The sequence below is a fragment of the Equus asinus genome, chromosome 3 (genome assembly GCF_041296235.1).
Source record: "Equus asinus isolate D_3611 breed Donkey chromosome 3, EquAss-T2T_v2, whole genome shotgun sequence".
Classification (NCBI taxonomy): domain Eukaryota; kingdom Metazoa; phylum Chordata; class Mammalia; order Perissodactyla; family Equidae; genus Equus; species Equus asinus.
The window spans coordinates 40,207,527-40,221,473 of NC_091792.1; the positions used below are offsets into that span (position 1 = coordinate 40,207,527).

At 40.1% G+C, this 13,947-nt stretch overlaps 1 long non-coding RNA gene across 1 annotated transcript in view; it reads left to right on the top strand.

Annotated features, from left to right (window-relative positions):
- Positions 1-13,947, top strand: part of LOC106848542 (uncharacterized) — a 75,797-nt gene that overhangs the window by 18,213 nt on the left and 43,637 nt on the right. The window contains exon 2 of the long non-coding RNA XR_006525549.2: positions 6,362-6,519. This is a non-coding gene — a long non-coding RNA (uncharacterized lncRNA). The remainder of the gene's footprint in view (positions 1-6,361; positions 6,520-13,947) is intronic.

The following is a 13,947-nucleotide window of genomic DNA, read 5'->3' on the forward strand; positions in this document are numbered from 1 at the left end:
TCATGTTCGCCACCCAAAGACTAATTACAATCCATCACCACACACACGTGAGCCGAATCACCCCTTTCGCCCTCCTCCCCGCCCCCCTTCCCCTCTGGTAACCACCAATCCAATCTCTGTTTCTACGTGTTTGTTTGTCATTGTTTTTGTCTTCTACTTAGGAGGAAGATCATACAGTATTTGACTTTCTCCCTCTGACTCATTTCACTTAGCATAATACCCTCAAGGTCCATCCATGTTATCACAAATGCCCAGCTTTCATAGTCTCTTATGGCTGAGTAGTATTCCATCGTGTATAAATACCACATCTTCTTTACCCATTCATCCCTTGATGGGCACCTAGGTTGCTTCCAAGTTTTGGCTATTGTTACTAATGCTGCCATGAACATAGGGGTGCGTGTATCTTTACGCATTCGTGTTTTCATATTCTTTAGATAAATACCCAGTGGTGGTGATGCGGGGTCGGTGAGCCAAGGAGTTGAAAGAAAGATTTCTTGGACTCTCAAGATCTGGCAATAGTGCTCTTTTATTTCGAGAACAGTGTGGAATAGCATGGGGACAGGACCCATGGGCAGTCAGAGCTGCTGCTGCAAAAATGAGCTGAGGGTAGGGCTAATGTTAAGGCAGAGGTATGTGAGTTATCTCTTTACAAGACAAAGGAAAGAATAGGAAAAAAAGTTAAAATGGTATCAGTGCAGGTGGGGTCTGGTTATTGGGTGATCCCATGACTTTTAGATAAGAATCAAATCGGATTAAGTAAAGGTCAGAAGCCACCACCCTAAATCAGTTACATGAGATTGGCCAGACAGTAACCAACTTAAGTTCTTGCCTTCCCCATTAAGAGTTTCTAGAGACAAGGTCATCTCCCTCCTTTCACAAATGCAAATGTCTCTCAAAGGGCAAGCAAATTCCAGTCCTCAGAGCCTGCCTCTCATCTGCAGTTTTAAAATTAACCAACCTAAAATAATCCTCATCAGTGGGATAGCTGGGTCATGTGGTAGTTCTGTTCTTAATTTTTTGAGGAATGTCCATGCTGTTTCCATAGTGGCTACACCAGTTTGCACTCTCACCAGCAGTGTATGAGGGTTCCCTTCTTGCCACATCGTCTCCAACACTTGTTTCCTGTCTTGTTAATTATAGCCATTCTGACCTGAGTGAGGCGATAGCTCATTGTAGATTTGATTTGCATTTCCCTCATAGCTAATGATGTTGAACACCTTTTCCTGTGCCTATTGGCCATCTGTATATCTTTTTGGAGAAATGTCTGTTCAGATCTTTTGCCCATTTTTTAACTGGGTTGTTAGTTTTTTTGATGTTTCTAGAACACTTCTTGTAGAGAGCCTACCATAGTCTTGATGCGGGGTCGGTGAGCCGAGGAGTCGAAAGAAAGATTTCTTGGACTCTCAAGATCTGGCAGTAGTGCTCTTTTATTTAGAGAATAGTGTGGAATAGCGTGGGGACAGGACCCATGGGCAGTCAGGCTGCTGCATGGGGACAGGGCCCACGGGCAGGAGGAGCTGCTACTGCTGCCTCTGCTACTGCTGCAAACATGGGTGGAGAGTAAGGCTAAATTCAAGGCATAGGTATGTGAGCCATCTCTTTACAAGACAAAGGAAAGAACATGTAAAAAAGTTAAAATGGTGTCAGTGCAGGTGGGGTCTGGCCATTGGGTGGTCCCACAACTTTTAGATAAGAATCAAATCGGATTAAGTAAAGCCAGAAGCCACCATCCTAAATCAGTTACTTGAGGTTGCCAGACAGTAACCAACTTAAGTCCTTGCCTTTGGCATTGATTAAGAGTTTCTAGAGACAAGGTCATCTCCCTTCTTCCTGGCACAGAGAGGGAGGCATCCCCACAGATGGGGGTTTCCCCCACAAATGTAAATGCCTCCCAACAAAGGGCAAGCAAACTCTGCTCCTTGGAGCATGCTTCTCATCTGCAGCTTTAAAAGTAACCAGCCTAAAATCCTCATCAGTCTCATTACATTACAGAGGATCACAGACTTAGTTAACAGCACCCAAAACACTATTTAGTTCACTGTAATGATTCCCTCAAGTACCTCAATCAACTAGGTCACTGAAGAAAGACCTAGAAAAGAGGATGTCTTATCTCATCTTGTGAAACCTGACTTAGAAAGCGGGTGTGTGATTGTGTGTGCATGCACATGTGCACACATGCACAGAAGAGTAAAGATGGTTGTATCGGCACTAATGGCATAGGCAGCCATGGTTACAGGGTCTGACCAAGGCTTTCATGGAGTCACCGTTGTGTTCACCAGCAAACACGTTCTCAGGACGCTCCTCCTCTCCGCTCTCCAACGACGGAGTGTACTGCTTGGCGGGTGGGTGAATTCCCGGAAGTGTTTACTCTCGGCCGTGTCAGGGGGAGGGCTGGTTCTCTCTTATCTCTCCCCTGGCCTTTGATTCATGAGCCTTCTGCTGGGAGGGCAGTTAAATCTGGATGCTAAATATGCTAAAACTGGACATAGAAACCCTGCCATAAATGCAGGAAGAAGTGCCTTTTCCTTTGGTTGGTTTTTTCCTAGAGAGGCAAGAAATTGAGAAATGTAATTTCTTGGAGGAAATAAAATTGCTTTTGTTACCACAAGTAAGATTCTCAAGCTTGAAGGGGAGACAAACTTAGCTCTTATCAGAATGATGTGGCCTTGGCTTGTTTTTACTTCCTTGTGTGAAATTAGATGGGAGTTTTGTTTCAATCTGACCACTGTGGAAATTGTAGAAAGAGGAAAACATAAAGAAAGTGCCTGTGTGATGGAAGCATCGCCACAGGAAGACATCCGACTCTGCCAAGGAGCTCATGGAGCAGGGTTATGGGGGAGATCCAGAGACCCCGCACCGCAGAGCTCCTGGGGCACCACTCACACTGTTTATGTAAACCTAATGGCACCTAAAACACTATTGAGTTCTACTGTAATCCTTAATCCCAATGGGATTTGAAAAATGTGATCCAGGGCAGTTTTTTTCCAATTGTAGGCCACAGATCCCTAGAAATCAGCAAATATATTTTTAGGGATCCACACATTTTAGGAGGACTTTGAAAGTTCTGTATCATAGTGATGAGGATTTTAGGCTGGTTAATTTTAAAACTGCAGATGAGAAGCAGGCTCCAGAGGAGTGGAATTTGTTTGCCCTTTGATGAGAGACATTTGCATTTGTGAAGGAAAGGGGGATGGCCTTATCTCTGGAAACTCTTAATGGGGAAGGCAAGAACTTAAGTTGGTTACTGTCTGGCAACCTCAAGTAACTGACCCCCCAACATCCTCCTCTGTCTTTAGCTGAAGATAGTATTTAGGGTGGTGGCTTCTGGCCTTTACTTAATCCGATTTGATTCTTATCTAAAAGTTGTGGGACCACCCAATGGCCAGACCCCACCTGCACTGATACCATTTTAACTTTTTTACATGTTCTTTCCTTTGTCTTGTAAAGAGATGGCTCACATACCTATGCCTTAAATTTAGCCTTACTTTCCACCCATGTTGGCAGCAGCAACATACAGGCACCAGCTCTGCCTGCCCATGGGTCCTGTCCCCACTCAGCAGCAGCTCTGACTGCCCATGGGTCCTGTCCCCATGCTATTCCATACTATTCTTGAAATAAAAGAGCACTACTGCCAGATCTTGGGAGTCCAAGAAATCTCTTTCGACTCCTTGGCTCACCGACCCCACATCAATAGGACGACCATCTAGAACAGAAATGTTACGGGATTTGTAGAGCCTGTGCCTGCTTTTATGCTTAGAATCAGAATGTCACCAAGCTGTCAAAGTGATAGTAGTTAACTTTTTTTTGTTTAATAAAATTTCAAACGGAAAAGTACGCCTTTCCCCAAATCCATCAGGTGCCTTCTTTTCAACCATCTCTCCCATCCTTCATTTCTGGGTCTGTGGCTTCAAGGCAGAGTCAATTACATTGAATTTTCATCCTGGGGAGGCACCACTGAGGGGGTGGGCATGGAACTGAGCCATGAGGAGAGAGTGAGACTTAGATAGGGAGGGAGAGGTCGGGGGCGGGGGTGAAGGCAGGAATGTGACACCTTTCAGTATCTACTCGCTTTGGTCCAGGCTGGCTTTAATCCCACCAGCAGAGCCTTCAGATGAGAGTAGTTATGAAGTGCCATAGTTAGCGGAGTGAATGTAATTTTAAAAAACTCTATCAGTAACAGTCATGACTTCTACCTATGTTCAAATTAGTACAAGGTTAGAGATGAATTTTGCTACAAGATACACATGTTAAAAAAATAAACTATTCTCATATTGGAATCTGGTTTTCCATTCCCAACATGGAAGACAAAGGTAATTCTGCTTTGCATTCATTCGGCAGCTGAGCGATTGATGCAGGCAGCTGGCAAATATTCAAGAAAACCACTTTGGTTGACGTGGTAACCACCATAAATCCATGTTTTGGTTTTTTCCATGTCACTTCCACAGGCTGCGTTCCACACTGGCACATGCAGAGTTTGGAGCGAAGGTTTGGAGACTGCTCCAGAGAGCCACAAGGCAGGGATTCCCTGGATTTCCAGACTAAAGGCAGAGTCAGAGAGGCCGAGGGTGTGCAATTGGTCCATTTATTTTGAGGACCTGGTCTTGTCTTCCCTCTTCCTCCTCAGCCTTTCTCTTAGATAACAATTGACAAGAGATTTTCACATATTGAGGTATATCGGGTAACTATCTGAGTTCAAAACTGATTCAGCTTGAACAAAAAAGACTGACTTAAACGGCCTGTCAAGCATACATTGTACATTGCTTAGCCATTAAAGTAAAGAATGTATTCTCTTAAGATAAGAATGCATACTTCCAGAGGGCCGGCCAGGTGGTGCAGCGGTTAAGTTCGCATATTCCACTTTGGCGGCTTGGTTCGGATCCAAGCGTGGACATGGCACTGCTTGGCAAGCCATGCTGTGGCAGGCGTCCCACATATAAAGGGGAGGAAGATGGGCAAGGATGTTAGCTCAGGACCAGTCTTCCTCAGCAAAAAGAGGAGGCTTGGCAGCAGATGTTAGCTCAGGGCTAATCTTCCTCAAAAAAAAGAGAATGCATACTTCCCCTCCTACACCCTATTGGTAACGCCCTATTGATAATGCCCTGATTAGTCCTTTTCCTGGCACCAAGTCATGTTGACTTGCTAATTTGCAACTGAATACCTCTTTGAAAATGTATCCTGGATGTGTTTAATGTATCTTCTTTGTTCTAAAAAGATATAAGACTGTACTGAAACCCATGCTTCTCCGGAACAACTTCTAAGGCCTTCCTGGCTTATAATCCTCACTCTGGCTCATAATCAACTCACCCCAATTTTGATTTATAGGTTGGTTATGGATTATTTGCATCGACACAATGCCTTTTCTCCTGGAACTGCAGTCTTTGATTCTGAGCCATCTCTTCCTGTCATCATAAGCGCAAAATCATCTCATCAGGCCCGTTTGATATTTTAAGTGTGATCTGCTAAATTGAGTTGGCATCTGTTGGGAAGTTTCCCCTCCTAGCAGGGTGACTTCCTGGTCCTTGATACTTTCTTTCTGCATCCCTCCAAGTGCCCTTTGCCCAGGCTTCCCTCTGGGTACTCTCTACAGACGCAATCAATTTGAAATCCACTCTTACAATGCCAAGCCTCCACTTATTTTCATTCTTTTATCAAAGCCCTTGACACTGCAATGGAGAAGCTCTAGTGCAACTCCGCCACTACCAGCCAAGAGACCTTGCATAGCCAGGACTGTTGCCACCTAAAGTACTAGATGTGATCTTGCCCTCACCCTCAGACCCTGTGACCTTCCTGCCTTGGTACCAGGATCCTGGCCTGACCATAGCCTCAACATCCACACCCTCTCTGGGCTGGACCAACTCCTGCAAGTCAGGTGTGGCAACAGATCAGACAGGTATAACTAGGGAGTTGTTCTGGTATTAACGAACTGAGTTGATCTTGAACAAGTTGCTTCACCTTCTTAAGCCTCAGTTTCCTCATATGTAAAATAGGGATAAGAATGGTACTACTTCATACGCGTAGGACTACTGTGGATTAAACGAGAAGTGTATGTAAAACACTTAGTTAGGTATTGATGACAATGATAATGATGGTGACAATAATTCCCAATCCCACTCCACCAGGACATTTTGAGGACTTCAGCCAGAGGTGGCCAGAGGAGAGCCCTGTCTTGGCTCTAAACTGGGTCTTCTTCCTCTTTCCTGTTAGGAACTTTATCCCTACTGCCACATACTCCATAATCATATCCTGGCATCCTGGCTGACCTGCTTACTGCAGAGAGCAATAAACCGTTTCTCCCAACGATTCACAGAATTCAACAACTTGACTTTTATTTTCTTAACATTTGTTTCTCTTCTTTCTGTAGCTTGAATGAGTCTGTTACTGCAAGATGAGGGCCTCTTGCACCTGACTCCCTCAGAATGCCCATCCCTTGATGCCTCCAGGCTCCAGCAGAGGAGGGTCGGGGAGCTCAGATTTTAGAAAGGATGGAGGATCCTGGAAGATTTCCTCCTCCTCGACCAGGTAACCCCCACCCCAGTTCAAAAACTCTGTTGAAGTCTGGCCATTTCCTTTCTTTCCCCACAAAGTTTTCCCTGTAGAAATTCATTTTCCCTTGAGACTAAGTTTGTTCTCACTATTGAACTGTTTTGTACCCACCAACGGGTAGATTATAAAAGTTCTCTGCAAATTCTGGGGCTGTACTTGCGTGGAAGTTTACCAGCAACAAGTTGCATGTATGAAGTTAAAAATGAATTTTTTGTGGTTCCTGGGTCCACCACATTTTTCCCAGAAAAGTTTTCCATTTTTTCTTCCTGTTTATCTAGAAGGACTACAATTATTCTTTGGGGTGCAATAGATTCCTCTCTCAAAGAGTTTATTTTTTATTGAAACATCATATATATACAGGGAGAAGCACAGATTTTAGCCCATTGTATACATTTTAACACAGTGTATAACCCAGGGAACTTTTGCGTAACACGCACACAAGGATATGCATATATCCCAACTCCCAGTTCAAGATAGAAAATATTTTCAACATCCCAGAAGCTCTCTGATGCTCCCTAATGCTCCTTCCCTGTTAATACCAACTGCCACCACAGATAAAATGACTTTAATGACTTCTGTCACTGTGGATCAGTTTTGCCTGTTCCTGAAATTCATATGAATGGAATCATACAATGTGTACCCTTTAGTGTGTGGCTCCTTTTGCTTGTCTCACATGTCTGTGAGGTTCTTTCTTGCTGTGTGTAACAATACTTATTTTGTATTACTGTGTGTTTTCCATTTTATAAATATTCCATAATTTGTCCATTCCACTGTTGATGGACATTTGAGTTGTTTCCAATTTTTGGCCACTTTGAATTAATCTGCTGTGGAAATTCTTGTCCATGTCTTTTGGTGGGCAAGCTCATTTCTCTTGACTGTACACCTAGCAGCAGGATTGCTGGGGCCCAGGGTAAGCCTCGTTTAGCTATAGTAAAGATTGCCCAACAGTTTTCCAAAATGGTTGTAGTAATTTACACTCCCACTAGCACAGGATGAGTGTATTAATTGCTCAATAACTTTATCAATACTTTGCCTTGTTGGCCTTTTCATTTTAGTCATTCTGGTGGGTGTATAATAGCATTTCATAGTGATTTTAATTAGCATCTCCTGATGTAGTACTGACGTTAAGTAACTGTTATGTGCTTACTGGCTCTTTGAACATCTTCTTTTGCAAAGTGCCTGCTTCAGTCTTTTGCTCATTTAAAAAGCTGAATTATCTTTTTTTTTTTATTTGTAGGCACTCTACATACTCTGGACACTAACACTTTGTCAGATATATGTATTGTGAGCGTCCATTGGTCTGTGGTTTGCCTCTTCACTCAATGTTATCTTTTGATGAAGCCAAGGTTCTTAAGTTTAATGTAGTCCAATGGATCAACCTTATTTTTAATGGTCAGTGCCTTTTGTGCCTACTTAGGAAATCTTTGACTTCATGACACCTAAGTCAGGAAAATAGTCTCCTATGTCTTCTTCTAGAAACTTTGTTGTTTTACCTTTCACGTTAAGATCTGTAATCCATTTTGAATTAATTTGTGTTAAGTAGGGTCAAAGTTCATTCTTCCCATACAGATACACAATTGATCCAGGACTGGTTATTAAAAGGACCATTCTTTCCCTCACTGAGTTGCAGGAGTGCCTTTGTCATAAAGTAAATGTATATATGTGGGTCTGTTTCTGGGCCCTAAATTCTGTTCCATGGATCTATTTGAATGTCTTTGTGCCAATATCATGCTGGCTTGACTACTGTAGCTTTATAATAAATCTTAATATCTGCTAGTATAAATCTTCTGATGTTATCCTTCAAGGTTATCCTGGCTATTCTAGATCTTTTCCATTGCCATACAAATTTTACAATTAGCTTGCCAATTCTCCCTCTCTGTCTCTCTGTTTCTCTGTCTCTGTCACACACATACCCACACATTCCCTACTGGCATCTAATTGGAACTTCATTAAAGCTATACATCATTTGGGGATAGAACTGACATAATGACAGTACTGAGACTTGATAGATGTCTCCACTGTTTAGCTCTATAGTTTCTCTCAGCAATGTTTTATCATTTTCAATGTAGAAAAAAATTGTAAATAAAATTTATCTTTTTACTGGTCATAATTTTTTCCTTTCTCGTTGGGGAGGAATAGCCATACAAAAGCTTTTGAAAAGCAAGTTCATTCCCAGTCTATTGATAACAGAGTTCAAAGCAGCCTAAGGCTTTGATCTGGCTACCGCAAACCCCCTCAGCGCCTGTTACGCCCCAGGCTTCCACAGACTCATTCGGGCCTCCCCACATCTCTCCATCCATCTTACTCTGACTGATAGTATTGCTTTCTTGTCCCTCAGGACTGATCTCATTTTGTTACTTACCTGCAGTGTTTCAGACTGGGTGTTTGTTTGCAAGTTAGCTTAAGTAAAAAGATACTTGACCAGAAGGAAATAGGGGCTCATGGGATCACTGGGAACCTGGAAGACTAGGTATTGAAATGGGCAGAAACCAATTGCCTTGAAAAGTTGGATCCCAAGAAGCCCAGCAATGGTCTCTCAGTAGGAGTTTGGTCCACAAGCTGGTATTGCTGTGTGGGATGAATGACCACCAACGGCACCTCTGTCCTTGGCTACTTGCTCAAGAATGAAAGTTCCAGAAAAGAGTCTTCTGAGCCAGGTCTAAATTATGTAAGGATCTGGCTACCTTATTGTAGGCAATAAGGTGGGAAGAGGCAAGAATTATTTCTCACCCAAACTATACAGAATGAGAACTCACCAAAAGGGTGAGCAAGGAACCATTATGAAGGGGGAGGAGGCATGGCTGAAGGCTGGAGGGCCAAAAAGAGACACTGTGTTATCCTAACTAGATGGTAAGCTACTTGAGGGCAGTCACAGGGCCATGACTATAAACTGTGAACAGTAATGCTTGTGATTGTTGTTTACAGCAATAAAGATGTTCAGAATATACTCAAAGGATTACCTCCTGGTAGGACATCCTTAGTCCTTACTATAAAGTAGAAAATGATACCTCCCTCCCTTGTTCCCTCTGGGTCACTTCTACGGTAGCGATAGCAGCCATCAATCATTTTAAAGAGGAAAGAGAAGGTAACAACATATCAAACAACAGAATGATTTCAACCATGTTAAAATAGACATAAGTAAAATCAAGAAGTATGTGCACTAAAATATTGAGTGGAAATGTCTGGATTATGAGAGTGTAGGCAATTTTAATGTCCATTGCTTTGGTTATTTGGGATCTTTTATGGTTCTATACAAATATTAGGATTTCTTGTTGTGGGTCTATGAAAAATGCCATTGTTATTTTGATAGGGATTACATTGAATCTGGAGATTGCTTTGGATAGTATGAACATTTTAGCAATATTAATTTTTCCAATCCATGAACACAATACATATTTCCATTTATTTGTGTCTTCTTCAGTTTCTTTTACCAATGTCTTACAGTTTTCAAAATACAGGTCTGTCACCTCTTCAGTTAGATTTATTCCTAGATATTTTATTCTTTTTGATGCAATTGTAAATGGGATTGTTTTCTGAATTTCTTTTTCTGATAGTTTGTTCTTAGTGTATAGAAATGAAAGAGACTTCTCTATATTAATTTCGTATCCTGCAACTTTATTGAATTCATTTATTAGTAGTTTTTTAATAGTTTTTTGGTGGGGCCTTTAGAGTTTTCTGTATATAGTATCATGTTATCTGCAAACAGTGACCGTTTTACTTCTTCCTTTCCAATTTGGATGCCTTTTATTTCTTTTTCTTGTCTGATTGCTGTGGCTAGGATTTCTAATACTATGTTGAATTAAAGTGATGAGAGTGAGCATCTTTGTCTTGTTCTTGATCTTAGAGGAAATGCTTTCAGCTTTCCACCAATGAGTATGATGTTAGCAGTGAGTTTGTCATATATTAGCTTTAGTGTATGGAGGTATGTTCCTTCCATACCCACTCTGCTGAGAGTTTTTATCGTAAATGGATGTTAAAGTCTGTCGAAAGCTTTTTATGCATCTACTGAGATGATCATATGATTTTTATTCTTCATTTTGTTAACTTTTATTCTTTAACTTCGTGTATCACATTGATTGATTTGTCAATACTGAACCATCCCTGCATCCCTGAGATAAATCCCATTTGATCATGGTGTATGATCCTTTTAATGCATTGTTGAATTTGGTTTGCTAATATTTTGCTGAGAATTTTTGCATTTATGTTCATCAGGGATATTAGCCTGTAATTATCTTTTATTGTAGTGTCTTTATCTGGTTTTAGTATCAGGGTAATGCTGGCCTTATAGAATGAGTTTGGAAGCATCCTTTCCTCTTCAAATTTTTGGAAGAGTTTGAGGAGGATAGGTATTAATTCTTCTTTAAATGTTTTGTAGACGTCACCTGTCAAGCCATCTGGTCTTGGACTTTTGTTTGTTAGGAGTTTTTTGATTACTGTTTCAATTTCATCACTAGTGATAGGTCTGTTCAGTTTTTCTATTTCTTCCTGATTCAGTCTTAGAAGAGTGTATGTTTCTAGGAATTTATCCATTTCTTCTAGATTGTCCAATTTGTTGGCATATAATTGTTTGTAGTAATCTCTTATGATCCTTTGTATTTATGTGGTGTGGGTTGTAACTTCTCCTCTTTCATTTCTGACTTTATTTTTTAGGTCTTCTCTCTTTTTTTTTTTTCTTGAGTCTGGCAAAATGTTTATTAATTTTGTTCATCTTTTCAAAGAACCAGCTCTTAGTTTCATCAATCTTTTCTATGTTTTTTTGGTCTCTATTTCATTTATTTCCACTCTGATCTTTGTTGTTTCCTTCCTTCTACTGACGTTGGGTTTTGTTTGTTCTTCTTTCTCTAGTTCCTTTAGGTATAAAGTTAGATTGTTTATTTAAGATTTTTCTTGTTTCTTGAGGTAAGCTTGTACCACTATAAGCTTCCCTTTTAGAAGTGCTTTTGTCACATTCCATAGATTTTGGAACATTGAGTTTCCATCATCATTTTTCTCAAAGTATTTTTTTAGTTCCTCTTTGACTCATTCAATAACCTGTTGCTTATTGAGTAGCATGTCTTTTAGTCTCCATGTGTTTGTGTTTTTTCCAGTTTTCTTCTTGTAGTTGATTTCTAGTCTCATACCACTGTGGTTGGAAAAGATGCTTGATATGATTTCAGTCTTTTTAAATTTGTTGAGACATGCTTTGTGGCCTAATGTGATCTATCCTGGAAAATGTTCCGTGTCCACTTGAAAAGAATGTGTATTCTGCTGTTGGGGATGGAATGCTGTTCTGTATATATCTATTAAGTCCATCTGGTCTAATATGTCCTTTAAGGCCAATGCTTCCCTATTGATTTCCTGTCTGGATGATCTATTTAATGATGTAAATGGGGTGCTAAAGTCCCCTACTATTATCATATTACTGTCAATTTCTCCTTTTATGTCTTTATGTATTTAGACATTCCTATATTGGCTGCAAATATATTTACAAGTGTTATATCCTCCTGTTGGGTTGATCCCTTTATCATTATGTAATGCCCTTCTTTGTCTCTTGTTACTGTCTTTGTTGTAAAGTGTATTTTGTCTGCTATAAGTATTGCTAACCCAGTGTTCTTTTCGTTTCCATTTGCATGGAATATCTTTTTTCATCCCCTCCCTTTCAGTCTGTGTGTATCTTTGATCTGAAGTGAGCCTCTTGTAGGCAGCATGTATATGAGTCTTGTTTTTTTATCCATTCAGCCACCCTATGTCTTTTGATTGGAGCGTTTAGACCATTCACATTTAAAGTGATTATTGATAGGTATGTACTTACTGCCATTTTATTAATTATTTTCTGATTGTTTTTGTAGTTTTTCTCTGTTTCTTTCTTCTTCTCCTGCTTTCTTCCCTTGTGATTGGATGACTTTCTTTAGCAATATGTTTGTATTCCTTTCTGTTTGTTTTTTCTATCTATTATTGGTTTTTGGTTTATGGTTACCACGAGGTTCTTATATAACAACTTATGTCTATAGCAGTCTTTGTTAAGTTGATGGTCACTTAAGTTTGAGCACATTCTAAAAGCACTGGATTTTTATCCACCCCTCCACTTTTTATGTTTTTGGTGTCATACTTCACATCTTTTTGTTTTGTGTTTCCCTTAACTACTTATTGTAGATATGAATAATTTTACTACTTTTGTCTTTTAACCTTCATACTAGCTAAATAGGGAGTTGATCCACTAACTTTACAATATATTTGCCTTTATCAGTGAGATTTTTTTCTTTCACAATTTTTATATTTCTAGTTACGGTCTTTTCCCATTTAAGGCAGTCCCTTTAACATTTCTTATAAAGCCGGTTTAGTGGTGGTGAACTCCTCTAGCTTTTGCTTGTCTGGGAAACTCTTTATCTCTCCTTCAATAGAATATTCTTGGTTGTAAGACTTTTCCCTTCAGCACTTTGAATATGTTGTGCCACCCCCTTCTGGCCTGTAAAGTTTCTGCTGAAAAGTTAGCTGATAGCCTTATAGGGGTTCCCTTATATGTAACTAGTTGTTTTGCTCTTGCTGCTTTTAAGATTCTCTCTCCTTTTTTCTAATGTTTATTTTTTATTGAGGTAACATTGGTGTATAACATTATATAAATTTCAGGTGTACATCATTATATTTCTATTTCTGTGAGACTACATTGTATTCACTACCCAAGGACTAATTACCATCAGTCACTAATGTGCCCTTTTACTCTTTTCACCCTCCCCTCTCCCCTCTTGCCTTCTGGTAAGCACCAATCTAATCTCTATATCTATATGTTTGTTTGTTGTTGTTGTTATTTTTATCTTCCAATTTTGAGTGAAATCATACGGTATTTAGCTTTCTCCATCTGACTTATTTCACTTAGCATAATACCCTCAAGGTTCATCCATGTTGTCACAAATGGCCTGATTTCATCTTTTTTTATGGCTGAGTAGTATTCCATTGTACATATATACCACATCTTCTTTATCCATTTGTCCACAGATGAGCACTTAGGTTGTTTCCAAGTCTTGGCTATTGTCAGTAATGCTGCAGTGAATATAGGGGTGAAAATAGCTTTTCAAATTAGCGTTTTCATGTTCTTTGGATAAACACCAAAGTAGTACAGCTAGATTATATGATAGTTCTATTCTTAGTTTTTTGAGGACTCTCTATACTGTTTTGCATAGCAGCTACACCAGTTTACATTCCCACCAGCAGTGTATGAGGGTTCTCTTTTCTCTACATCCTCTCCAAATTTTGTTATTTCTTGTCTTGTTATTTTTAGCCATTTTGTTGGATGTGAGGTGATATCTCATTGTAGTTTTGATTTGCATTCCCTAATACTTAGCGATGTTGTGCATCTTTTCATGTGCCTGTCGGCCATCTGTATATCTTCTTTGGAAAAATATCTGTTCAGATACTTTGTCCATTTTT